We start from the raw sequence: 27538 nt of genomic DNA on the forward strand, positions 1-27538 counted from the left end.
TTTTTTTCTTAAACAATTTTGCTCTAGATTTGCCCAGCAACTACAGAAGCATTTTCATTCATGTTATTTTGATAACTGGGAAACGAAGGTCAAGGTGGCCACAAACCCCAGTCAGGCAAAGGAAATGGGATTGGAGCCGATGGCTGAAATTAGGACAAGGTTTAGCGATGTTGCTGCCATTGGAATTTTGCCCTGGTTGAAGCGCGGTGCCTGCAGACAGACACCAGCCCTCAGGTATCTCAGCCCTGTCTCAGCTCCAGGTCCCCTCTCAGGGCTGGCCGTCTGGATGTCAGCTTTGTCCCGCTCTCCTGCCGGTTGCTGCTGGGAATTTGGATGCATTTTAAATCAGATTAGACTCTGCTAGTTCTGCATGAAAAGTCTAAAGAGGCTGCAGTGCCAAATCAGGGGCTCGTTTATGGGTTTGCTATTTGTGTAAAAATAGAAAAATTGCATAAAACCAGTAGAAATTTACAATAGAAAAAAAAGGTACAAATATGTTTTGCTTTGGGAAATGTTCTTGCAGCGGTGATGGACTAAAGGCAGAGGTGAGGGAAGGTTTGAGGGGAGTCTTTACTGAGGCCAGCTAAGAAAACTGGAAAAAGAAACAGGCACATAAGTCCTTCTGCAGATCTGAAAACTCTTAATATTTAAGTTTTCCTCCTTGTTTTTTCTTCTCTAAGGTTATATACTCAGAAACCCCATCCAAAGGAACTCTTTTTGCCCCCACACAGAAGATCACAGAAGACAAAGGAACTCTTTTTGCCCCCACACAGAAGAAGTCCAAGTCAGTGACCTGAGAGATGTTCCTTGGAAATTGCACTTTATTTTCCCTGACCCAAGTAGCAGCACTTTAAGGCAAGTTTCTCCTTTTTCCTTATAAGTGTTCTTGAAGTGTTGGGCTTCCTGCGGGATCCTTACCAGATCTATTTATTCAAATCCAGAAACTGTCAGAGCTTTTTGCATTGCTTGTAGACGTGTTCCTGAAAGGTTGATCTCAGTCTCAGCTTCTTGGGGCAGCGACGGGGGTGGATGGGGACCATGGGACCCTACAGACCAAGTGACCTAACGGCTGGCCCTAGACAAGACAGGGAGAGGAGGACCACCCATAAAACCCATACTTCCATAGGCTTTCCTATGCTATTTTATTTGCACTATGAACACAGATGTCCATATGGAGGAATCACCATGTGTTTTGTCTAACAAAGTTCACCGTGGTCTGGGAAGGCCCGTTCAAGCGCGGGTTTGGTGGAGGTTTGGCTGTAGCGGGTCGTGATGCATCTTTTCCTGGAATATTGGCTGCAAGTCATGTCGAAGACCCACTGTTGCCCACCCTACTGTATTATCTTCAAGAGAAATGGGAGCAGCCCTGCTCCTCACACCTACAGGACACAGAATATATTAAAAACCCTCCAGAGGTGTTAGCTGCGTGTTTGATTTGCTAATCCTCAACACTGGGCGGTGATAAAAACCAGGAGAAATAGGGCTGGGAAGGAGAGGGGTGGTACAAAAGCTGTAGTCCTTACAGATCATGATCAGGGCTTCAAGACAGGAGAAAATGAAAACTGCTTTCAGCCATGCTAGCTCTGGTGAATTGAGGTAGTTCTCAGGAAAAGCTATTTGCTTTGTAGTATTTTTTTACTGTAAAATATAGTTCAAATACGCTTACTTGAACTAGAATTGCATATCTCAGTGGAATCAAAAATGCTACAGTTAGCTGAAGGTAACCACCTTGATTAGCAGAGACTGACAGGAGTGTGCTGTGCAGTATCACTCAGCTTTTTAATTGCTTTTTAAAATAGCAGTATACACAAAGCAATGTGTTAACCCATGAAAAAGTCAAATGATCTCACTGACGGCAAGGGAACAGCACACGCACACACACAAAAATGCCACAGAGGGACATTTATGGCAGCAATAACCAGTTTTCACTTACCCATCACTGTGACGGGGCTGGCAGGCAGCGGGAGCTGTGCTAGCCATTCATTTGCTGCTCAGCATCCGTGAAACACTTTTGCTGGACCGATTCCCTAGCAATACCTCCGATTCTGCAGCCAAGCTGTTCCCTCAAGATAGCTGAAGCATAGCATTCCATATATGTGATGATACAGTATAGCTTTGTTACGTTGGTAAAGCTAGCCCAGGAATGAAAGCAGGCTACAAAGCTATATCCCAGGCAGGAAAAGCCACGGGGTGTGTTCCTCTCAGCATCTCATGCCCCGAATAGTAGGGATGCAACATCTTGTTTCTGAAAGCTGGGGATCTTTCAAATTAAAATATTTTTTAATTAAAAAAAAAAAAAAAAGCAGCAGCAGCACAAGGAAAATCTGCATGTTGTCATACTCTCTCGATCTACAGTAATTATCTCATTACAAGGAAGGAGATGACCTGATCTATAGTGTGAAGGTATCAGTGGAAACACTCCCGTGCACTCTGAATCCAGTGATCAGATTCAGATAAAGCTTCAGACTTTCAGCTTATTGTAATGCCTGAATTAGTTTGGGAATAAGCCTATTTTTGCATAGCTTATCATTAGAGTATCTGCAAAATTTCTTGCTGGGCTGAAGAACAGTTAGGCCGTTTTACAGCACTACTGTCGAGGAACAAGGTGCCCATCACATCCTTCTTCCTGGGAGCTCTTCAACACAACCATGCAAAATCCAAGTGCGTATGAACGGTATTTATATAATATTTGAGTCGACGCGGTTCTTCCAACTGCAATGCAGCCAGGAGGCTGCAACTTTGGCCACCATCACGCACATGATACTTTTTAGAGATTGCTATCCCTAAGATGCACACTAGGCTGCTGCCACTTGAATTGTGCTAGCACCTCCGTACTCCTATTTACTTGCAGTAGTGACCTTGATGACTGAACGGCATTTTGACCCGCAGCCCAGATTTTACTTTCCTTTCCTTTTCAGGGGTTTATTTTCTGTGTGTCTCGGCAGGAGAGCCTCACCCACAGCATCTCCAGAGTGAGAGAACAGCAGAAAATTATTGTCTCTATTGCCTGGCTGCAGCACAAGAAAACAAATATGGATCACAGGCATGAAACAAGCCCTTTTGTTTTGGCATTTAAGCTAGAATTAACGCATAAACATTTAAACTTTTAGTATTTTTCTTGAATTATCAGAGTAGAAAAACCTCTTGGCAAGCAGGAAGCAGATAAACTTCTTTTACAGACAATTATTAATGTCTCTCTGTCATATATCTGTATTTGCCTTATTTGATTTATTCAGCTGTCTGGTTTCGAAACCTCATTTTTGCACATCCAAAATAATAACAGCAATGACAATGATTGACAGGAATTTCGAAAGTTAAGAATCAAAGCCACTACAATTTCATCTGCAGTCCCATTCTGTTAATATTTAAGTGTCCTTAAATCGCACTTAATTTGCGCATTCATGATTTGTTCCTTTGATGGAGCAAGATATCAAACAGCAATAGAGAACTGACTGATTAGGATCATCAGCAATCACTTCTTTTCAGTTCATTAAATTACTTCACAGCTGCCTGATGTTCTCCAAACAGGAGGAGTAATAGAGGAACTTTCATGCTCAAGTCAAGGAAAAAGAAGTCAGTCCTGAAGGAACGTATATAAATGCAAAAAATATGTGTACAAACATAGATGCCCACGGATACCACCCAACAGGCTGAAGAACTGGAGTATATGTGTTACCTTTTCATACTGATGAAAATAAAATTGAGGAAGTAAATTCTGATGATATCAACATCAGACAGATTTTTTTACAAAGGGTCATGTATTGGATCCTGGGAATGTAATATTATTTTTTAGAAACAAGGTTATACAACAGTTAAAGCACCTTTCATCTGAGGATTTGGAAACCCTTCAGACAAGCACCTTACTTCCAGCTCAGACCTTCTCAAACACCCTTTCTTCCCTCTTTCTCCATTTTCCCTAGAATTATGGAGGGCATTAGCAGCCGTTCTGTTCTCTTGCTGCATCTCTTGCCTCTCCTCAGCTCCTCTTTTGTCACCTCTGGTCAGTCTGGTCTCTTCAGAATCACTAAAACATTTTTTCCCCCTTTTCTTTTTCTTCCATATACTAAAACAACGGAGCCATCACTTATTCATGCTCCTGTCACCCCAACTCATCTTCAGATTCCTTCTGAAAACTCCTTTTTCTCAGGAATTCCTTCTTTCTTCCAACTGGCAATAGTGCTTGGTCACTTCTCAACTGTTCCTCAGCTGCTGCCCGTGCTGGGCCTGGCATCTGGCTCCCACGCAGGGTATCAAACTTCCCATGCTTTGCTTACAATAATAGGAAACTTAACACCCATTCTGGAGACGGTTAATGTGAAAAGATCTTTTGAGGTTTCCTCAAAGAAAATGCCAGAGAGTGTTTTACTGGCAAACAGCTGTTAGTAACCAGAGTCCTCACCCCATTCCAACTATTAAAATTACCTTTTTAACTCACATCTCTTGACTTTTGATTACAAAATAGAAACATTTCCTTTTATATGCTTTAGAAATCTTTTTTCCCTCTGTATCTCAGGTGTCAGCCCATCGTGAAGGGTGGAGTTTGCTCAGCTACATCTGTTGCTGCTGGCCAGGTAAGAGAGAGAGAGACACCGCTGAGGTCTGGGAAAACTCCTTGGGGCGGGAGGTCTCAAGGTGACAAAACTGAGGACCGGCTCGGGGACCTCCAAACTGCTGTTAAACACCTCGAAGCTCTTAGGGAAATCCTTTCACATGCATTGACTTGCATATAACATCGCCGTACGCGTCTTTGTGTTACGTTCGTTACTTGACAAAAATGGGGCTTGAACTCTGTTAAACGTGGGATCCACCCAAATTTAAGGTGCTGAATAATTCACCCATCAGTTTACGTCTATCTGGGGTTGAGGTCTTTTCAGTCAATGACTTCCTTTGCTGTGGACTCGGAATTTTATGAGAACGAATGACGTGATGAAATCAACTCGACGTTAAAAAGAGAAAAAACCTTACGGGTTAACCCTCTGTTGACCGCCCGGGGTTGGGCTCTGCCCGTACCCGCCACCAGATGGTACCCGGGCTGTACAAATGATCTCCCTCGGCTCCCCCCGCCGCATTCAACCACGAAATCGACCTCAAAAAAGCGGCTGGAAGGGATATTCGTTGCTCAGCTCGCCTGCCAGAGCCCACTAGGGATCCTGCCCCCAACCTTAGTGCCTTGCGTGCTCCATCCCTCGGGTCAGACTGGCTCGCAGGTCCCCCCCTTCTTTAGGTGTGATAGTATTTTACTGTCCTCAAAAGTAACGCTTCTGGCCGTTTCTACTGCGTCCTGCAAAAGCCATCATCTGCTGGACACACATCTCACCCCTACGATGACCGTAGCCATCGCGAGCATGAAACGAGCCAGGCCCAGCCAAGCCTGGATGTGCTCAGCGCTGTACAAATGTCAAGGACCCAGGCTGAATTCGGGAGCTGATTCCCCACTCGAGTTGCATTTCTACACAAAAATCCTAAAATACATTTGTAGGTGCCCGTGTTTTTTTTTAGGAGGATGATAATAATATGCTACATCACAAATCGACCAATTTGGGCAACCTTGCAAGCACTCTCGCAAAAATTAAATCAGAAGACAACCTGTTTCCCAAACCAGGTGCCTACAGGTTTGTTTTTGTTACATGTCCCTTGCCAGATCTCCTTGTGTCCAAATACTAGATCTGCTAGACATTCATTCCCACTCCCACTACCTGCCCCTGGGACAGAAAGGATGGCATTTCTCCGGGGATGCAGCTGGGGAGCACTGGAGCAGTGCTGTGAACGTACACCAGCCCTTCCCCGTGGGGTGAGTACTGCCTTGTGAGCTTTGTCCTGCTCCTTCTGAGAATGTCTGCCTTCTGCAGAGACACCAGGCTGGTGTCTGCACCAGTTATGCTCTAGTTTTTTGCTTACACAGAATGACTTACTTTGTCTTTATGCCAGTGCAATAAAGTAGAATCAGGCAAATACACTGTTGAACGGCCAAAAAACCCCATCGGTATGTAAGACAGGTGAGATTGTGCTCAAAGTAAGAACTCTTACACTGCACTGATTGTAATATCTTACCTAAAAAAAAAAAAAAAAAAATTAAAAACCTCTTTCTGTTTAGCTATTTTATCCAGATCTATTTCAAACTCCTGTAACTCTTTTACGTGATATTGGCATCGTTAAGAATTTACTTGTTACGAAGGCTCTGAAGTTCATGGTCATGTCTTCCAGCTACAAGGGCAACCATAAAAAAAATAGTTCCAGCTCTACCCAGTAAACATGACCACAGTGACCCAGAGCAGTCGGAAGGCTGATGGGACGAGGCTCTGAACTGAACATCAGTCTTTTACACCCAGATACATAAATAGCTTATTTTTAAAAGATAGCTAAATCTTTCCCCACAGATTTATAAACATTCTTCCATGTCTGGAAACGTTGTGTTGTAACATAGCATACCATGGCCACCAGTGGAGTGGAGCATTTTAAAACAAACAAACAGCAAAGAAATGACGATGGGCATGAAAACATGAAAGCAAATTTTCTGGAAGATTTGTTGTTGCTGCCCTTTTAAAATGAAACAGTCTGTAGTTTTGAGAGAAGGTTCAAAATATTGACAGTCTAAGCTCTTCCACCTTCAGCTGCAGTGTAATTTTTTAATATTAAGTGTAGTTTCTCTCTAACAAAATCCCATCTGGTTAATTCTGTTCTAATAAGAAACTCAAATTTAATGAAAGTTAACAATGATTAGAGAGTGCCATAACCTACTCATCACAAACACTGACTTAGGATAAATGTGATCAAGAGCTTTTTCCCTCCAGGTTCCTGGTTTTAATATCTAAAGAGGATCTGAAAGTCGGTAAAATGAGAATAGTCTTGATAGATAAACATAGCCAACGCTCTGGAAAATGGGAGCTACCCCCTAATCCATCTAATATTCTCATTAATGTTAATTAACTTGAAATGAAGAGTAGGCTGTAAAACTTTATCTAAAAATGTAATACAGCATCCTCGCTGATCTCTCGGTGATACCCAAAGACTGATGCTAAAGCAAAGTTAGCTCCTTTACTCATTCACGTTTGTCATTTACCAGCCGCTGCGTTTCTTTGCTGTAATTAGGGGTGTGGGTCTCCTGCAGTCCTGCGTTCACTGGAGGCATCAAGCATGGGTTACTGTGATCGCAGGCAAATACAGTACAGATGTTTAATTCGGAAGGACCCAACATCTGTATTGCTATCTGTAACTTGCTGTGCACCACCTGATCCTTCCTTTGCAGATGGTACCATTTCTTTCCGACTTTTAAGGTGTTGGTTACCAGTTATAGTAATTGTCTTTTCCCTCCCGAACCAAATTTTCTGATTTTAATGTCAAGTGTTAAGCAAAACCAGAAATACATGGCTGTTCCTGTTAGGCTCCTCCACTACAAAGTGTGCTTTTCTGACTTCTGATGTAACTCATCCTGACGTCGCCTTTTCCACTGGAAAATCAGTACTTTTTCCTTTACACCAGCTGTCATCACAAACACCCGTGGCCACTGGATTCCTCCACACACGCACTCACCTTTCGAGCAGTGTTCTTGACAAGTACGTTTTCTCTGGCAAGGCTTGGTTTCTCTATGGCCAGCCAGGGATACTTTCTGTCTTCTGGCTTCAAACTGCTTGCCCAGAAAATCTGCTCGCCCAGAAAATCTGCTTGCTCAGGCTCAGATGATTTCCCTGGTCTCTGCCTCTCGAGTTAGAGCTGCATATGGACTACAGGGCTCCTAGCATTTCATCTCCTGCAGCCTGAGCTTGTTTCAGAACCTCTTTTCTGCAGTTCTCTGTATCCCTGTGATGCCAAAATGCATCACCTGTAGCCTGCACTCTTCCTCCAGGCTGTCGGTGCTCCCTGGTTGATCTGAAATCCTCATGCCCTAACACGTAAATCATCTGCCACTTTTTTTCTCCCTATTAATCAGGTGGCCACTATATAAAATAGAAATTATTTCTTATGTTGAAGGAAAACACAATAAGTGAGGAAGGCCGGTGTGTCTCTAGTAGTTACGAAGGCATGGTAGAAATCCATTATATTTATCATTTTGATAAGGACATTTGATGGAATAAGCTTCTGGACTCAAGACTCAAGTATTTTATCCCTCTATGAGCTCTAATGCAGGAGAGTGGTCGATGAGTTGCCAGTGCTGCCATGGGCACCAAGGGGGTGGTATGAGTGACACTGCTGCTGTGCTTTCTGAAATGAAAGGTTTGTTATCCTTGCTTTTTCAGTGTCTTCTAGCAGGCATTTTCACCCCTGAAGCAAACTAAAAACAAGACAACCCAAAACCAGGAAAGTACTTGGCTTTCACCCGGGGTCTGCAAGAAGCTACGTGGGGCTGGAGAGCTTTGTGTCCAACAGCAAATGAATTTTAGGTGGTTTAGCCCTTACCCTGGAACCCTCACCAGCAGGCATGCGGTGAGAGATCAGTCCTTTCATCTGTATTACATCTTCCAGAGCAAAAGTCACTCTGGATATACAGTCTTATGATTTCCCAAATATCTGTAGAAGTGCAACCCATGAGTGCCCTCCTAGCGCTTCCAAATGTAGCATGGTTGGAAACGGTGGCTTAGGGCTGATCTCTCCCTGGCATGGTAATAGGGAATAAATAATTAATGCCAATCTGTTATTAACAAATCTTTTCTTCCTGCAGGTTATTTACACTCCGTGAATTTCACCTATGGAAAACAACTCTCTGGTGGATCTTCCTAGGGATAAATGCAACTGTTGAGATAATTCCAGCTCGTGACACAGTTCTACTGTATTTTAGCAGGTAAGGAAGTGAATTTGAGTGGAAAGAAATTAATTCCATTCCAATTCAAGCTTTTTTTGAAATACAAATTTTAATTTTGTAATGCATTTTCCTCCATCATCAAGAATTAATGCTTAAATAAGTGTTCCAAAGTGCACATTTTTATGTCACCTTTTAAGTGTTCAGGGAGAACCAGAGCAATCCATTTTATTTCTTATAGCAATCATAGTATATAAATGTATAGTCCATTTGCTGTAGCATCCCTGTGAAGGAAAGGTGCTGAACAGGAAATTACCCTCAGGCCCCAAATTATATCTTGCTGGAACCTGAATTGCATTTTTCTGAAAGCTCCTAAAATGCGTGGGAGACAGTAATGATCTGTACTGAGATAATACAAATAATTTTCTTAGTCTTCACAGACTGAAATTAATTGGTCCTGAGCACGGCTTTAAATATGTGACATTAAAGAAGCACGTAGTTACCCTACAGGAATAAGCTACCCTACATTTTAATGTTGCATCGTTGCCTCATTTTGTATTCCTGGCCACATGATACTGACTCTGGAACAGGAGGCAAGATGTTTTAATTACTCATAAATAATTATGTAAATATACATAGCAATGCTTGTTGAAATTAATCATCCATTAGCACTTTGGAAAAAAAAAGAAATGGAAATCAGATGAGATATTACTGCTGAAAGCTGAGTTGAAATTCTGTTTCGTTTCACAATCAGCGTTCATGAAATATGCTTGATGAATATCGATTTATCCTGCTGAATGAATCTGCCTGAGGGAGGAGACACTTCCCAGAGAGGGCAAGTAATATTTGTAATAATTAAAGGCCCACTGAGAGATCCCAAAGCAACTTATGGAGGAGATAAACTGCTTTTATTCACATTTGTAAATAAGGAAAGGGTAATGCAAAAAAGACACTTAAGTAAAGTTACTAAAAAGGTATTGGACATGAAAAACCCAAAAGAACAGAGGGTTTCTGCTGACTCTGCGCCGTACCTCCCACCACAGATCACTGCCGCGTAACTCGCAGCATCAGCTCGTGGGATTTCATGCCAGGGGCAACCTATGGGCATGCATTGGAAAGAAAACATCTGTTCCCAGTCTCTTGTAATCCACAATTCTGATTTTGGCTTCTTTAACCAGCTGATGGGCTCAGGCTGTCCCACGGAGCCACACACCTTTCCTCTCTGGGGTGCTGGCCCCTCCGATACCCTCCGCTGCTGCTGCCTGGGGAGCTCCTCGGGAAAAGCTCCGGCGTTTCGGGGCAGAGGAGCCAGAGGACACGGTGAAGACCACAGGAACAACGCAAAAACGGTTGAGGGCCTCTTCTGACCTTTTGCTCTTTACTTGATTGCCTGTTTCTTTAAAGTGAATTTACTTACCTTTTTTTTTTTTATTTAGTTTTTTCTCCTGCTATCCCCATGAGGCATTCTTTCCTATGAGTCATACACACCATAAAGAAATTACTGTTTGGCTCAAAGTTCTGCTCCCATGCCTGGAATCAACATTTTTTTCAGTGAGAGATAGGAAATGAGCTGAATTTGTGGGTGATTCATTATTTACTATTTTGACCTGAGATGTGTTTTTACCACTAGCTTTAAAAGAAAAGAAAATCATACAATAAAATCCCTAAAACACAAGGCCAAAGCTACATGTGACTCAAGACACTAAATATACTCTTTAATGGTTTCTTTACATCATATACAGTAATAATCCCTTATAACATTTGATGCTGATTTTACATTTTATGAGGATTATTCATGTGATTAATTTTATTGCAGAATGGTATCTTAGTTATTTAAAATACCATTCAAGAGTATATTTTCTCATATGGCTCAGAAACATGGTATTGCTTATGCATTTATATTCTTTTCTGAGTGTATGATACAACATAATAAGGCACTTTTTAAACACCTATATAGCCCGGATGTAAAAAATCGTACAGATATATATAAACAGATCGGTCCTGGGCACTAAAGCCCATCTAAGCTCAGAACCCCAAATTTGGAATAAAACAGAATTCCAGATGATAAAAGAGCAAATCAGACCAAAACCCAGAGACCGAAATGCGATGTAATAGCCAGAGGCAGAGCGCCAGAAGCCAATTCCATCGGGGACAGTTAGAAGGGCCCCAGCAAAAAGGTTAAGAATTGGAGGAACAGACAGAGGCCTTCTCATTAGCAGGATTTTTAAGGGTATTTAGTATTAACTCCAGGTGGATTATAACCGTTTCCAGTTGCCAGACAATTCCAGCATTGCTATTTGCCTGAGCTCCAGCCCAACGGGCAGACCCCGAAGGCAGCCCAGCCCAGCCCAAGCCACCAAAATTTTCCTGGAAGCCAAGAAGGTGGAACCTAACCACTGCTGCCTGTAGTAGGGATATTTGCAATCTACCTGGAAAGGTCACTCCTGGGATCAAAGGCAATCACAGACCGCCCGGAGACAGGATTTCTTGAATCATACAACTGCTGAAGGTTTGCTAAACACCAAGGTTTGCCCATTTTTCTTCAACACTGCCAGCTGTGGTATTGAAACGTATCTTCTCTTCCCTACAGGCTCGCATCTCAGTATGTCAAACCATTTGTGTCTCGGAAGGGTTGACCCTCCTCCATCTTCATCACAAAGAGCACCGATGTCCTTCTCTGGACACGTGGAGGTTGTGTATGGGTCACAGCTCTGCTTGGCTTAGGACCCCACCATGGGTCTGTAAATCAACCGCGACTACGTGAATGCCATGAATCAGCTCTTCACTTCAAGGAGTGAAAATAAAATCCGGACCAAGCTCTGAAAGCCTTGCTTGAACCCTTTGCAAGTCACTTTCTAAAATTAGATTTAGACATTTAGGTCATTATAAAGCAGATGCTGCCACCAAATTTGTTTGGATGTAAAACTCACTGCGGCACTTTTGCCAGTAGAAACAAATTAGAAAATGCTGGCTAGCTCATCAAATCCTACTGATTTATTCATTTCAAACTAAAGCAGTTGCAGAAAGTTCTTAAGTACTGCGTCTCTATCCTTGGCAGATACTCATGAAAAAGGCAATGATTTTAATTTTTACTGCAGGAAATGGAACACATCTGGGATCAAGAAGTCTCTTTTATGGTGGCCATCACTTCAGGTGGGAGGGGAGCAGGAGGAAGAGGGGAGGAGGAAATTAATTTCCCAGAAAAGGCCACAATATATTTAAAAAAATATATAAACCAAAATATTGTTCAGAATGATTTCTCTTGGTTGAAGTGAACATTATCCGTTTTGTTCTCCCAGGATGGCTTCTGGATTTGAAGATGGGTTTTTACAGTGCAGCTATTATTTCTGATTTAACTAATATTCTTGCAACCATGTTGAGATACGATTGTGTGGAAATGAGATTGCCTTTCTATGCTCCATGCAAGCAGATAGAGGAAAGTAGAAGCTATCAGTGACCTCTTCTCCCACAAAAGCCACCCAATATATGCACAGTGTTGCCAAGCTGCAATGTTTTCACAAGTCTCATGATTTTTAGTTGGGAGGAAGAATGAGTTTAAAAGCCCCACACCCTGGAAGCAGCTAAATCAGCATGTACCACCCTAAAATATCTCACATCGCAGTAAGCCAGAGTTAAACAAGCAGAGCCCCTAAACTATAATTTACAAACAATAACAACATTTTAAGCCATCCCACCATTTCTGGAGTCTGAATGTCAGTGTGTACAACCAGCACACAAACAGCATCTAACATTTTCCTATTTCTGCTTGGCTGCGACTACTTTAAACAATTACTTCAGAAGGATTTGACGTCCAACTGGGCATATGCTGTGCTGCTTGTGGTGAGGAGACCAGGGCCCTGTTGACCATCAGTGGACACGTCAGGGATGATCTCTTAATTACCGGACCCGTTGAGGCTGTTCTAGCTGCAAGAGCTGTCCTGAGGCTTCCCTCCCACTCTTCATCGGGAGTAGAGGTGAGGGGATCTCTGCTCCCCGTTCGAAGGGACTGTCCTCAGCTCAATCCGCTCGAGGTGTTAGGGCTCTTTCACTAATTCAAAGCAGGCCCATTTTTAGTCTTTTTCATCTCGAATGAGTGATTTGGGGAAGATGTAGCAGATCTTACAAACCATGACACTACTCAAACCCAACGTAGGACTGCAGCAACTGAGGCTCTTGCAAGCTCCTGCGGAGGAAACGAGATCTCAATGGCATTTCTGTCTCATTTCTGAAGGAGCCCGGCCCCGTTCCTCTTCCTTCTCAGAACACAAACAATGTGTAGAATAGAATATATATTGCTACTGCGAGCTGGGGTTTTGTTCATTGTTAATGCCATGAAAAATACAGACTTTTCACACAGTTTTCTTTGTAAAGCCAACAGTTGGCTACAAGCAAATGCTCTGTAAGGACCGGATGCACATTACAGGGAAGAATGCTACTGGACTGGCCAAGTCAGGTCCGCAAAACCAGTGAAATGACATGATTAAAACTTCCTGTGCAATCTCAATTCAGGGCCCTTTTGCATAAGCCTTATAATAAAGCCTTATAATAAATAATTAAAGAACCATTTTTGTCACCACATCCCTGTTGCAGAGTGGAAAAGCATTCCAAAAATGAGGTGTCTGCACGTTCTGTCTTCTCGTTGCCTGTTGCATCTTGCAATATGCTGTTTAAACACTTTCTTGAAATCATGATACTTAATGTCACCATCAGGTTTATGATGGTTCTCATCTTGGTCTTGCCCAGTGAACACTGCAGATGTTTATTAATAATGTACTTTCATACCAATTTGAGGTGTGAAGATTCAACTCCTCTGAATTCCCCCCCTTGGGGGAACAAGGGCAGAGGGAAATGAACATCAGAAGTGTCCACCTTCTCTGCTCAGCTGCTGCCTCCAGCTTGGGGTTCTTTCAGAGAATTTAGATGTATGTAGCATTTCATTTATTGGACATGCAACTTTAGCTGACCGCAGTTACAACGAGTTATTGACAGCTCTGGAGCTCTAAATCAGAGGTCTCCAGAAATTAAACCATGAATAACTGGTGACTATGTGGGGAATTGATTAAGGGACCAAGTGTTAGAGGCAACCCAGCCTCTTTTCCTAAACAAGCCTGATTCATGCTCGGAACAGGTCCGTCCTCTGCAGGGAAATAGGCAGCTGTCATGTAGGAAAAAGAAAAAGTAGTATCACAGAACTGCCGTTCATTGGGCTGATTTATGTGAGGCTGATGTAAAGCTGAACAAGTTCCCTTTTGGGGTATTCTTAACTCATTTTCATATTTTAATGTGCCTTTGTGTATGACTTCCCTTACGTCTAGTTGTGATAACCACACGAGGAGAGGTGATGCTACCCAGAGGGACTGGGTCATCTTTCGCACGTGTACCATTACCCACTGTCAGAGGTACGAGAGTGCACGTTCTGGGTTGAAAAGAGTAAATATGGGAAAGGCTCATCAAAAGCACAGCTGTTACATAGAATTTCATGGTGAGGAGACAGAACGGATTTGTATTTGGACACGAGACCTGGAGTGAAATTCAGCAGTATGGCTTGCAGGGGCTGGTTCAGAACAAAAGAGAAAGAGGATCTGGGGCTTTTTCCAGTGACACCCTTGCTGTTGCAATATTTTAAAAGGTCATAGTGAAAAATCCATTTGCTGGATACTCATCTGGGTTTCCACCACGACTCACTGGATGAGCAAGCCCACATAACGTAATTAATTTGCACCCTGGAATTCACATCTGCTCAGGAGGCTGAATTTCAGAGCATTTCAGTGCATTTCTTACTTGTTCTTCTTTGGCTGAGCTCTTCCAGTGTGGCTGCATCTTTCAGGTGTGGCACATTGTTTGTGTGAGACCTGAGGTGGGATTCAATAAAAGCCAGTCAAGCCAGAGACAACATGCACCTCAAAGAGAAAAGGTGCTATGAAGCATTAATGCTTATTTACCCTGGAAAGAAGCAGTTCAAACAAGATGTTTTCTTCCAGAGTTAAGATGAACTTGCTGTTTAACTCCTTTATTACCAAAAGCTGCTGAATTCCCAGGCAATAGCATGGCTGAGACAAATCACCATTTCCTCTGCAGAAAATGGAAGTGGCGTACAATTGTTCTTTTTTCTTTTTTTTTTTTTTTGTGGGAAAAACAACTTCTGAGATCCTTTACCACTTTCTGAGCTGAGCTACAATGGGGCCCAGCCAACCGTGACCTTTCACAATGTGGGGGAGGAGATATGATGGACTTACAGCTCGTTTCTCATTTCTGATGATCCCTTTGCAAAATAGTACCTGTGTTTCCAGGACCCACGAATGCACAGCTACTTGGAGAAGCAAATGATTAATCTTTCTCTTTTATGTCCTTCAGAAGCTGTGGCAGTGGCAGTGTTCAGCCAACCCATAAGTACATAATTTTTTTTTTTCTTTGCAATCAGAGCATTTACATGGCTTTAAAGTGCATCAGCAAAAGGCAGCATATGGAAAATTCTGATTGAAAACATATGGGAAGTTGCATCAGAAGCAGAGACTTTTTTCTCTTGCCTTTTGCGGATGTTGATTTGCTCCACTCACAACTATTCGGGGAAATAGCAGGGAAAATACATTTCCTTTTCTGCCTAGTGCTGTCTAAGCCCTGTGGATTGACAATTTCAGCATTACTGTGATCTCTGCCACGTTCTGCCAGCTGAGAGCCTTATTTAGCTTGAATCGCATGTTGCCTATTAATAATTACTCAACAAAAGTTCAGTTATGTATTATTCATAGCTTTTTTTGAAGTCGTTGATACCACCTGCACTTAACTCTGAAAAGCAGTCCTAAATCAGCTTTTACAGATCTCTGCCAGATTTGGGTGTCACCAGATGAAAAACATAATTATTACAGTAAACCAATTTTTTTACTTTTTTCCTTCCTAGAGCTAATTGTTTTAATTATTTATCACTTTGTTTCCTACTAGTAACCAGCTGCTTCTTCTTGCCCTGCCTGTAAATGTGTTTATTTGTTAATGCCAGAGATAGAAAGAGAAGCTGCTGCTGTAAGAGTGGAAACAATCTTAAATCATCTTCAGTCCTGGCCTGCATCTGGCACAGTCTCATTCATCTAACACAGCCTATATGGGTCTGTAAATCAGACAGGGCCCTACATTCTTGCACCAACAAAAAAATCGAAGTAAACCAACTATGGACTTAGGAAAGAGCGTTAATGATTACAGAAGGCTAAATTGCTGGCATTACATGTAGTACAGCTTTCTTTTCATTTACATCCCAGGCTGCTACAATTCATTAGTATAAATAGCAAAATCTTAAATATACCTTTCAGTTCGTGAAGCAAATAGAGGTCCAATTTAACAAGGGTGGTTTATGCAATTTAATTTTAGTTTGGGGGTTTTTTTCTGCCTACAGACAAGGAAAAAAACAAGAAAAAAAGACTGATCTGGCAAGAGCTGGACGCCCAGTATCCCGGTGCGTGTGCCTGTGCCAGGTGCTGCTCCTTTTAGCACAACAGAAAAAGACGGCTGCAGCCGGTGCCACTGGATTTATAAGCACAGAAAGCTTTTAATTTCATTTCAAGCATTCAAATTCTGGTTTTGTAACAAGCCGCAGCAACCCCCAGGTGCAGCAGGGCTGAGCCCGGGCAGGGGGCTGCGGCGGGGGGGCCGGTGGGTCTTGCAGGGGGTACATGATGCAGGAATGTAGCCTGAAATCACCTTTTCTAGCCAGTCTGTCCAGGCATTTGTCATTCCTTCTCAATTACTTTATTTGCATGGGATCAAAGGCAGTGTTTGTTCTAACATTAACTTCAAGCAGTACTTTAATAGAGGCGTTATTTTCTGCTTGGACAAGTGGTTGTGATTTTTTTTTCGTAATTCACTTGCTTAAAAATCATTTCTTTCCTTCCCTTCCTCTTCTTCCTCCAGTTATCACTGGACTGAGGTGAACAGCAGACACTACTCAGTCATAGTTTCAGTGATAGTTTGGTAACCTGGTATCTTCTTACCCTAAAAAGACTCGCATCATGAAGACGATGCGATTCTCAGTTAGGTATGAGAAGCAGCACTGTGTTGTGGTCTCCAACTTCCCCAAATCCTGACATCGAGAAGAACTACTTGCTCTCAATTTTAGAGAGTTTCTAAAGGTACTTGTCACTCTTTTATGCTCCTTCCAGAATGTATACACCTTGAGCTGACAGCAGTACAAATAATTTCTGGCCTTAAAATTAAAGGTTTTAGAAAGACAGAGACAGATGGAATGAATAAAGTTTTAAAAACTTTCCAAACCATTTGTCAGATCATTTTTTTTCTGTAGCAGGAGGCTGGCAGCAGTGACCTGTGCTGGGAAATGCTTAGTGCACCAGCGTGGCCTTGATATTTGTAGGCTAATTTTTTGTTTTGAGTATAACTCTTGACTCATGGAAAAATAATCTAAGTGTTTTGGGCTGGTCCCTGACTTGATCTTCCTTGAATTAATGACTGTCTGTTTCAAAATAAGCATGGAGAAGCTTTTATGATAATGTTTTTATCCTCTTGCTCTCTCTCGCCTGGTCTTTGAGAGGCGGAGGTCACTGGAAGTCAGTTCACAGCAGCTGTTCACTATGTGGGTGGTTGGGCTTTTCCAGTGAGCAAAATTCAGTGATCAGCTCTGCCACACTCCTCTGCTAGTCCAGCACTGCCGTCTCCAAACATAAAGTGATATTTCTCGTTAAAAATTAATGCTAAGATGTGAAATTAAATCAGCCAGTTTTAACTAGGGTGCTACAGCAGCTGCTCTAGGCAAATGGCAAACATCCCTCTGAAAGTCAGTACGTTGGGAGGCACATACACCAAACAAAATCTCAACAGCTAAATTTAGTCCAGATAGGAAATTAGCTTGAGGTTAAGTAAAGTTTTCTGCTACTTTGTTTTGTTTTTAGATTACCCAAGAGATGTTCCTTCCTGGAAAGGGAAATAGGACAGAGATACATAGCTGTTTTTCAATCCCTTCGTTTACATGGACTCGCTTCAAGTACGTTTTACAGTGTGTTTGTGATTTAAACCTTACCGGCTCCTATTTTCAGATGGAAAGATTTGAAGTGCCAGTACCAGGTCTGTGTGCAGCCCAGCTCCTATCAGTACCTCCTTCCTGGGCAGGGGGGCACCTTCCTTCCAAACTCTTACCTACTCTGAGCACAGGTGGATAATATAAAAGTTTATTTTAAAAAAATTCCTTTGCACCTAGTGGTTAGAATCGGTATTTATTGCAAAATTACATTCCAGAACAGATGAAAATTATGAGCTCTGCTATGTAATGTCTAAGCCAGAGGAGACAGAGCTCCTTAATCCAGCAACTCCAGCCAAAGCTCAGTAAAACCTAACTCACAGACTTTCTGGATTCATATTTTATCACCTACCCTAACACTTTTGCTTGGACATCACTTTGCTTAGAGAGACGCTTCTAAACCTAAATCCTGGAGCTAAGCAGCCATGACTGGCTGTGTGTCTGTTTGCATACATCAAACCAGATCTATAATTTCTGATCTTTTTCATTAAAGACACCATTTTTCTTTGTATACATGTAATTTTTTCCTACTTGTTTTATTTTGCAATAATCAGGGTAGAAGCAACTGTAGGAAAGCATATAGTTACAGGTTTATTTACTGATGAAGTATATAAATCTAGTTGCTTAAGCAAACACAAACTGTTTAAACAGTTGTTTAAGCAAACATGAAGGATGAGGTACACTGGAAAGGATTCTAAAAATGCCCTGAAAGTTGGGAGCGTGGCGGGGCTCTTTTTGTTTAACAAGGCTATACCATCGCTTCTTATAACTGCTGTGGAGGTGATGTGAGAGGAAAAGGACCCTCAGCACTTGTATAATGAGGGGGTTTTTTTGCTGGTAAGCCTGCTACCTGTGCTGCTGGGGAGCCCCCGCAGGGAACTTGTACTCCTAAAGGGTCCTGCAGCCCAGGGGTGCCAAAAAAGTGGGCACAGGGGGAAACTAGCCCTGGCCAGGGTTCCCCACGTCCCCCTTCGCTGGAAGCACGGCTGCATGGGGATCTGTAGGGAAAAAACTGGTGAGATGCTTCAGTGGCACTGAGCGCTTGGGGACTTCCAGAGCTGTGGCAAGCCAGCTTGAACGGCACTGCAGTGGAATCTCCCTTTGAAGGCTGCTATTTACTTATGCCAAAGTTATTCTTTCAGAGGAAGCGATAGGAATGTACAGTTCCAGAGCAGGAAATACCACTGTCTTAATAACGCCCTGCATAGGAACACGGGGCATTAGGGTGGCATCGAGCTGGACGGGCGGCTGTTGGAGCACTCTTGCAGCTGGAGGGCTTGCAGGAGATTGACTTCTTCCCTGAGCCTCGGCTGGCTGGGTCCTAGCCGAGCATCACCGTGCGCTGAGATGGAAGACTCCTTTGCAGCACAGAAACAGAAAATGTTGGAGGTTATCCCTTGAAACTCAGATTACTGCTTTTTGTATTGCATTCTTATAAAGTGCCTTGAAGTCCTGGTTGGATTTGGGCCAGAAGAAGGGTGTCGGAAACAACCTCTGAATTGCAAAGCTTTTACTTCCCTGTTGCATGTATAAAATAGCTTTGATGGTACACCTTGGGTTATAAGGTACCCTGTAAACGATGCTAAAAGGTAGAGGACAGAAAGACAGACATTTTTAGCGTAGTGGGTAGACTACTGTTATCCTTACATGCACTTCATAAATAATTTTTTGACTTTCCGGAGGTTTCTGAAGAGTGCATTATTCAAAACATTCAGCTATTCCTTCTGAGACTGAGTGTGTTCACCAGCATCTTATGAAATGCTCACTGTATTTAATTATTAATATTTTTTCAAGTATCCATGAGTTTCTTCCACTCTGTACAACATGTGCAAGTTCACCTCTCAAAATGACAAGAAGGAAGATGGAGCTGAGGGTCATCTTGGCCATGACACGTTTCCGTTGCATTTCTTGCCGACCTCCCTCAGGACCCTTGTCATGACAGTCTGGTTTTATCACAGCATTTCAACCCATGGCTCCTGATGAGGCAAGCTGAGGATGCTGCTTTTTTAAAAAAGGAAAGAAAAAAAACCAAAAACCAAACAGAAAGTGATTACTGAAATTAAACATTGATCAGAATTACATTATGAATTTCTTTTGCATGTTCTGGCTTAGCAAAAAGGTCTGTCCTACAGCTCCCGATACTCCATCTCCTTGGATCTTCCATAGTCCTCTGTGCCACAGGAAAAGTGCCATTACAAAATGACACCATTCTGAATCATTTTCTTCATAAGGTGCAACCACTTCCCTTTCAGCTGGAGAATGGTGATGGCTCAAGAGACCACAAAGATTCTTCCTTGCAGGCTGTGAGATTTGGTATGTTGTTTGAACAGGTATGTAAAGCAAAGAAACGGAAACAATACGGTACAAGTTTCAAGATTTAGTGTGTTTTTCAGAAGGTGCCAATATGCTACGTGTGTAATGTGCATGTTTCTGGAAAATGATGAATCACATACTTTTTTCCTGTAAAAACGACAGCTGTTTTCTAGGATGTCAAATCTGTAACTCCTTGCAAATAGCAAAACAAATTAAGTAAGACTAACTGAAGTGGTAGAGAGAGTATTTTGAAGAATGGGAAGGAGAGCAGATTGCATCCCATTTTGCAGCTCATCTGTGAAGGGGAAGGGAAAGGGAAGAGGGGCCAGCTCCACACCAGCACCATGCAGATAACACGGTCCTGGCATGCGACTGATGCATGGTAATAAAAACGATTTCTCTTATCAGACACCAGTTCATTCTGGTGGTGACTGAAAGGGCATTTTACTAAGCATGCCGACTTAATACAATTAATACACCTTCCTGTTGACTTTCCTCCTGTATGCGTTGGGTTAAGGCTGCAGTAGATCAAGTGTCTACAGCAAACCAGGTGAGAGCTGCCTCGGTCTAGCTCCAAGTTGGCAAGGACCTTCCAGCAAACACTGTCCGTCCCCCTGAGCGTGAAGGAGCCAAACGCCAACAGTCCCAAAGAGCATGTGTTGTACAGGAACAAACTAGTACATACTTGACAAAGCCTTCATGGCCTTTGCAGCACTACAAAATCATGTTGCATGTTAGTTTCTTTGTGATAGTTGACCTTATTATTGAGATTTTCTGGTACTAGTGGGTTTTTTCCTTAATCGTCTTTTAGGAGCCAAATCACCACAAAGGAATAATTCCCAGTTATGAATTCTTCTTTCAGGTAGAAGCAGTTAAACATGACGCTTCATCATACAGCTTTTACACTGGAGTAAGAAGTCCCATAGCGAAAATGGCGTTTCTGCCTGTTTGTGAAATTACCTTCATTTAAAGTAGTAATTTCATGTTGAGAAGAAAGGCAAACAATTACAGCAATCGCTCTCTGTGGTGCAAGTACGTTCATGCTTTGTCTGCCTTCTGACTGCAAAGACAATATTTACATATGCATACAAATCATATCATGTATTTAACTAGTGCTAGAACTGCAAATATTAAAACTGCAATGATATTTTGTTGATATTTTAGCCAGTCGATGATCAGGAAATGCCAAGGTATCAATAAAACAGCTGGTTGTCAGGTGTTCTGCAGGGCCCATCTTCAGGAATTCGCTTTCTGCATGTCTGCAGACAGTAAGTGTCAGGAAACGTTTTTCATCGGCCCCTTTGTAACGAAGCCCCATATCACCCAACAGGGCACGACAGAAGAGATCTGTCCTGGCACTCAGTGTATTTTCTAATTCTTTTCTTTCTGAGGAGCAGGTAATGCTCTGGGAATGTAAAGAGCAGCGCGAAAAGTCCCTCTGCCTTCAGTAGCAAGTTGCATGTTGAGATGCCAATGGAGAAGATTATCATAGTATACACATGTTGTTGCCATTTAATTATTCCCTTTCCTGTAAAGAGCCTGGCTTTAATTAAATAGCAAAACAAAGTGAGAACTTTTCTCCAAGCCATTTTAAAGTGCTCACTTCCTCCTCTGTGTTCTGCGGTTTATTAGATTTGAATGAGTAATGGGGTGGTTTCATTTGTTTAGTAAAATTAAAGTGGTCAGTAACAATTTCCTGTCTGAGCAAACCGTGGGCCGATTAATAATATTGGTGATGGTAGTGAATAGGGTTTTTTTTTTTTGCAGCACACAGGTTGTGCTGGCAGCCTGCTGCTGCTCGGGGGTTTCCAGAGCTGCTGGTACTTACCAGGCTCATTCTCAGCCCTCACTGAGGCAAACATTGGGCTTTCAGGGCTGGGCTGGCAAAGGAGTGGTTCGAAAGGTGCCATCAGAACTGAACACCAAAGCAGCGTGGAGGAGATGATACGTTTTGAACCAAAATTGATCTTCCTTCTTACCCAAACATTTAATAATTTGCATTTGTAGGACCAAGTCTGGGTATGCTACGAGCACTGGAAACACCAGCAAGGTGTCCAAGTTTGGAATGTGCATCTCTCATTTGGGATATCAGAGAAAGTGTTTGCCTGGGCCTCTCCAACGTGTTTTCCAGCATTGCTGGCAGGGATGGCTGCCCCTACCAGGGAATCTCTTTACTTTTCACAGAAACACGTTCCTCTTTAAGCTGCATGTAGCAATTTTACAGAACCCCATGATTCTGGGTCAAAACTCTACAGCATCCCTTTAATTTGAACCAACAGCAAAAATGGTAGGGAAATCAAATGCATTGTGCAAACCTTGGCACGGGACTCAGTATTTTCACTCCTGTTGAAAACACCTTGGAGAACTTTATTTCTGTTTATACCTGAAAAAAGCCGCACGTAACCAGGGGCTACAGTCTCCTAATGTAAATTGCAATTGCGAGTTGACACAAACGATATTTAGCAGTCAGTTTTCCCATACACATTATGTCAGATACACAGATGAGTGCTGATCAGCTCAACCAAAATCTGGAGTGACACATTCCTCTTGCAAAAGGCATTTGGAAAAGGATGAACTCTACTGCAGTTATTCTTACTATGTCTAAACACTGATGTGGCATTTGTGGCAAGTAAATGCTTAGTGCAAGTAAAAGAGCTTGGACTCTGATATGACATATAAAAAATAAATTAAAAAAAAATAGGCATAGTCCATGCATTTTAAAATGTGGTTGCAGACACGGAGTACCAGAGAAACATCAGGCTTGTTGCAACACCTATTGAGTTCATGACAAAAATGCTGTCTCCAGTTATTGCTGTTCAGTTGATGACAAATATAATGCCTCTGCCATTAGTAGGCAAATACAAGGGCCTGTCAGCACATAAGACTTCAAAACCCTGCATCGACATCCAGCAGTTTGTTTAAAGAGCTGATTCAACAGACCACTGACATGGTTTTATGCTAGACTTCTTCAGCCTTTGCCCATTGATCGTCATGTCTACATATGACCATTAACTATCTTGGCTCTTTCTAGAAGCTGCAGGGTGTTTCAAGGGTCACAGTTAGCTAGAGAGTTGATAAGTACAGATTCTGTAAATAAAATACTTTGCACATCAGCGCCAGTGCTTTCTACAAGGGATGCTCGAGCATGTACAGCCTCCACAAGAATCGTTCTACCCAAGGTTCAATTCTGGAGTATTTGAGTTCCCTTAATTTTTACTGACATTGGTGTCAAAAGGAGATGCTTAGCACTTCAAAGAAAATGTTGGCAGCACATGGACTCAAGCCCTTACGGAAAATGCTAATTGGTTATCTCAGGAATGTAACTCACAGAAGCAAGGTTTTCAGCTTAGAAAAAAGTAAAATGACTTCTGTGAAAGGAAAAGCACATGCTAAGTAGATATAGCTAAAAAAACTTAAAAAGAAGCATACTTCTTTCCTTAACCATACTTCCTAATGCAGATAACACCAAGCCTTTGCACAGAAAGGAAGTCAGAGAAATGACGCTGTTCCACATGAACAAGCAAGTTGCGTGGGCGTAACCGAAATCAGAAATTATGCTAATAAATAATGTCTCTCCTCTGACAACCCAAAGTGCTCTGCAAATGTTATTTCAGTTGAGCAACAGAGATGGGCAAATAGTTTATAGTTTTAGAGCTGAAGGTTCAGAGAAATGTAACGATGTAAGTGTCTTGCTCGAGGTGAGACACAAGGCTAACGAAGAGCAGGAACGTTACGCCTGTGTTATGACTTGTAGACCTGTGGTCTAACCACCAGACAAGAAAGGGCTTATTAAAATTAACAGTATTAGAAAGGATTATGCTCCCCAGCAAAATACCAAGTTCCTGTGAAGACCTGTGAATTGCTTGCGTAGCTTTTGCAAAAAGTTGTTTAAGAGACACCGTCTGTGGTTCCTCTGCATGCATCTATGTCAGGACTTTTGAATAGTCACTTAGAAGCCAAATGTGTTTCTTTTCACCTTGTCTGCAAAACTCAGATTTCAGGTATAGATTACACCCTGTCTGCTTCACAGCAGGAAAACAAAGTGCCTAGAGCTACCCCTTCCTCATTTAAAAAGAAACTGTCTTTTTTCTAAAAGTTCAAAGCAATGAGATTGCAGCTATTTTGCCAAACCAAATACTTGGCCAGAAGTCATCTTAGAATTTTAAATTACTAATAAATCAGATCAGTTCCTCCAGAATGGATCCTGATTTGGGGTTGGGTGTAGGTGCTGAAGCATGATTACCATCCGTTCCAAGCCATGCAACACGTGCTTCTCTTCTTCCACCTCCTTGAGTCAGTCAGTCCTAGTGTTTCCTCACTTGAAGAACTGATTTTAGCACCTGATGGGGTTGGTGAAGCAGGAGCAATCAGTTTAGCCTACTAATAATGTTTGTCACAGAGTGAAAATGAGCAACTGCAGCCTCTCCTTGTGTCATGCTCATTTGAAGGGTAAATTCGATCAACAGCCTGTTTCCACTAACCATAGGTTCTTGCTGAAAATTGGCAATTTCCTCTGTATTAAGGCATGGGCTTGGATGACAAAACCTGGCTCTAGATTATAGGAAGAGAAAGTTTGGGGGTGTTCACGTCTCAGCTTTCCCACAGTTCCACACATGTTTTCTAATTTCTTTTTGATTGAATAATATTTTCCAAGTGGGCTCTAACTTTACAAAACCTGTGAATGAGCCTAATCTAGATCACTTGTGCAACTGTTTTTGTAAATCCTTGTGATTTCACACGCTACTCTGTGCCCTCTCTGACCCTCCAGCCTATGTCCCTTCCTCCTACCCCACTGCTACACTTTGAATTTTAGCGCACGACTCTTGGCAGCCTCTGGTCCCTGCTGTCTGACTTCTGCAGCCACCCATGCAACCCTGCTGCCTCCAGAGGGGACAAAATACAGTCTGTTTCAGAGCAAGGGATCTTGTTTAATGCCATTAGATCCACATCTTGGGTATAAATTGTTCATTCCAGGATGACTCTATCCCAAAATTTCTGTGTTACAGCTGAAATACTGTGCAACACGGTGATATACGGAGAGGCAGGCTCAGGCCAGAACTGATGCAGCACTGCCATCTTGTACCCAGGTTATGATTAATTCTGCCTTTCAGTGCATGAAACATCAGCTATCAATCTCTTTCCCCTCTTCTTCTACTTCAATAACAGCAGAGATACTACCTGAGATATATTATGGTGCCATAAAGGATGCTGATTATTTATTTAGAATAAATGAAATGTGGTTTAATGGAGTGTGTGTTGGGCTCCAAGCCAATGAACAGGTTCTGGTGTTCTGGGCTTCAGTGCAGATGCTCTACAATAAGGGTTTTCAAATGAAAATCACTGTCAACTTCTGAGCACTTTCAAAGCTCATCTTGGCTCTACCCCAGCTCCACTACTGGTTGAATTGCAGCCCTTTGCCTGACTCTCCCATGGCTTGAGATGGGAGAAAAATGGGCTCCAGCTCTAGATGAGTTCTTTACTCCCACTGGACTCCAGACACAGGGCTCGCAAAATTGCATTTCCAGACAGGCGAAGCCTTGCCTGTGGGAGCCGGAGCTGCCTTCTGAGCAAGCGTTTCCCGTACACGGGGAGCAGGCACCATGGGGCACTGATGCATATGTCAGAATAATGTCTGACCTTGCCTAAAATCTGAGCGGTGCAGCAATCGCCCCCGTGCCGGCCATCGCGCATGTTCCCGGGGCTGGTTTTGCTCGGCACTGGCATCCCTCCCATGAATATGGATTGGGATGTCTTAAGGGATTTAAGCCTAAACTTCAGTTTCCCATGTCTTGCCAAGTTCTCACTGTGCTCTCCAGCAGTCCCGCCACCAAGGGGATGGTGCAATGGTCAGAGATGAAAAGGAGCATGTACCAAAACGAAGCCACGCCACTGGGGAATAAAGTCACATAGCTATGGGAAAAACATGTGTCTGTGAAGACTTCCCTTGACTTTAGCACACACACATTCTACTCATTATAAACTGTCTTTTTATATAACTTGACCGAACAACATCTGCAAAATTCTTGCCTTTTTGAAACAGCTATGAATAGGTCACTGTTTATTTCTGATCAAGCCTGATTCATTTATCATTCTGGTCAGGCTTTCATTCCTGTAAATACATTTACTCTCAAGATTCTCAGTATTTAAAATGCATGTTTCATGGTAATTCTGAGGTCAGGAAAACAGTCTGCCAAAGACCATGTGCACATTTCTACAGCATAAAGTTTATTTTTTGCTTGCTAAAAGAATGGCAGTGTGCTTGCACTAAATCACAATTTTGAAAGTAAATTTAAGGCAATCATTTCTGTAAAAGCTTCAGCACTTAACAGTTGGCTGAGTATTTAAGTGTAAACTGTTCCCAGAGACAGTTCAATAAAACCCCTGTTCAATTAGCTGTACAATTATAACATTGACATATTGTAGGAAATGTAAAACATTTAGGGATAGCCGTTAGTAGATAAATTGTGTAGGTTGTAAGCTCCCAAGCTCGCACACATCATTTTTCATGTGTTCTTACACAGAAGCCAATTTTAAAGCAGAATTAAGGCTAAAACACGTTTTGTCACAATTCGGAACCCGCTGGCTAATTAAAATCAAATTCGTGAGAGCCTAATGAATCCCAAAGATAATGACATCCCTGCCCGTATGATAAAAATTGGCAGGGGGCAGGGAGGAGAGATGTCTGTCGGGATGCTGGCGGAGAAGACACATGGTGCTTGGCTGTGGTCCTGCCCGCTGGGCAGCTGCCCGCAGCCCCAGCCCACCGCAGGGGACAGCCAGGAGGACATGGGAAGGAGCTGGGAGCCTCACAGCATGGGGATAAGGGTCAGGCACAAAATCCATAAGGTTATTACTTGGCTGCGCAGAGAACAGCTTGTTTCTTCGCAAAATTTCCGCTCGAGGCTTTGACCTTGTGGTTTCTGTGTATTTCCCAAATTAATTCTGTTTCCTGCAGTGGCACCAGGTAACCCCAAGGGATGCCCCAGGAGGTGAGCTGCAGGTTGAACCTGCTGCAGGATGCACACAGGGATGAGCCAGGAGCTGTTCCAAGGGCTCAAGGGACTCATTAATACCCAGCCCCAGCCCCAGCTTGTGGCCATTTCACAGGTTCCTACTCTAGCTGCTGGAAAGCCAAGCGACCGCACCACTTCTCCAACTGGTGTTGGACTAATTTTGGCCTGATGACGGAGGTGAAAAAAGAGTTGTCTCTTCTCTGCACAGCTGCACTCTGATCTCGTTATGATTTCATGTGTATTTCTAGAAATCTAGACGTTTCCAGAAATATCTGACTATGTAATCTCTTTATGGCTCTTCAGCATCCCTACCGGTTTCTACAACTCAACCTGTCTGTTAAAATTAGCAAAACATTACGTAAAGGCTAAGACAGTTTTCATCCATTGCAATTTTGTCATTTTGGTGTTAAGTGAGTTCAGCTAAAGGGTGTTCTAACGAACACAAACTAAACTGACCTTCCA

The 27538-nt window shown here is 42.6% G+C and overlaps 1 long non-coding RNA gene across 1 annotated transcript; it reads left to right on the top strand.

The window, feature by feature from the left end:
* The first annotated feature begins 4511 nt into the window (after window positions 1–4511).
* On the top strand, window positions 4512–16558 carry LOC138687804 (uncharacterized). The gene is made up of 5 exons (XR_011326937.1): window positions 4512–4571; window positions 5642–5791; window positions 8056–8211; window positions 8657–8776; window positions 14050–16558. It is a non-coding gene; the product is annotated as an uncharacterized lncRNA (long non-coding RNA).
* The last annotated feature ends 10980 nt before the right edge of the window (window positions 16559–27538 follow it).

The sequence above is a fragment of the Haliaeetus albicilla genome, chromosome 11, assembly GCF_947461875.1.
Source record: "Haliaeetus albicilla chromosome 11, bHalAlb1.1, whole genome shotgun sequence".
Lineage (NCBI taxonomy): Eukaryota > Metazoa > Chordata > Aves > Accipitriformes > Accipitridae > Haliaeetus > Haliaeetus albicilla.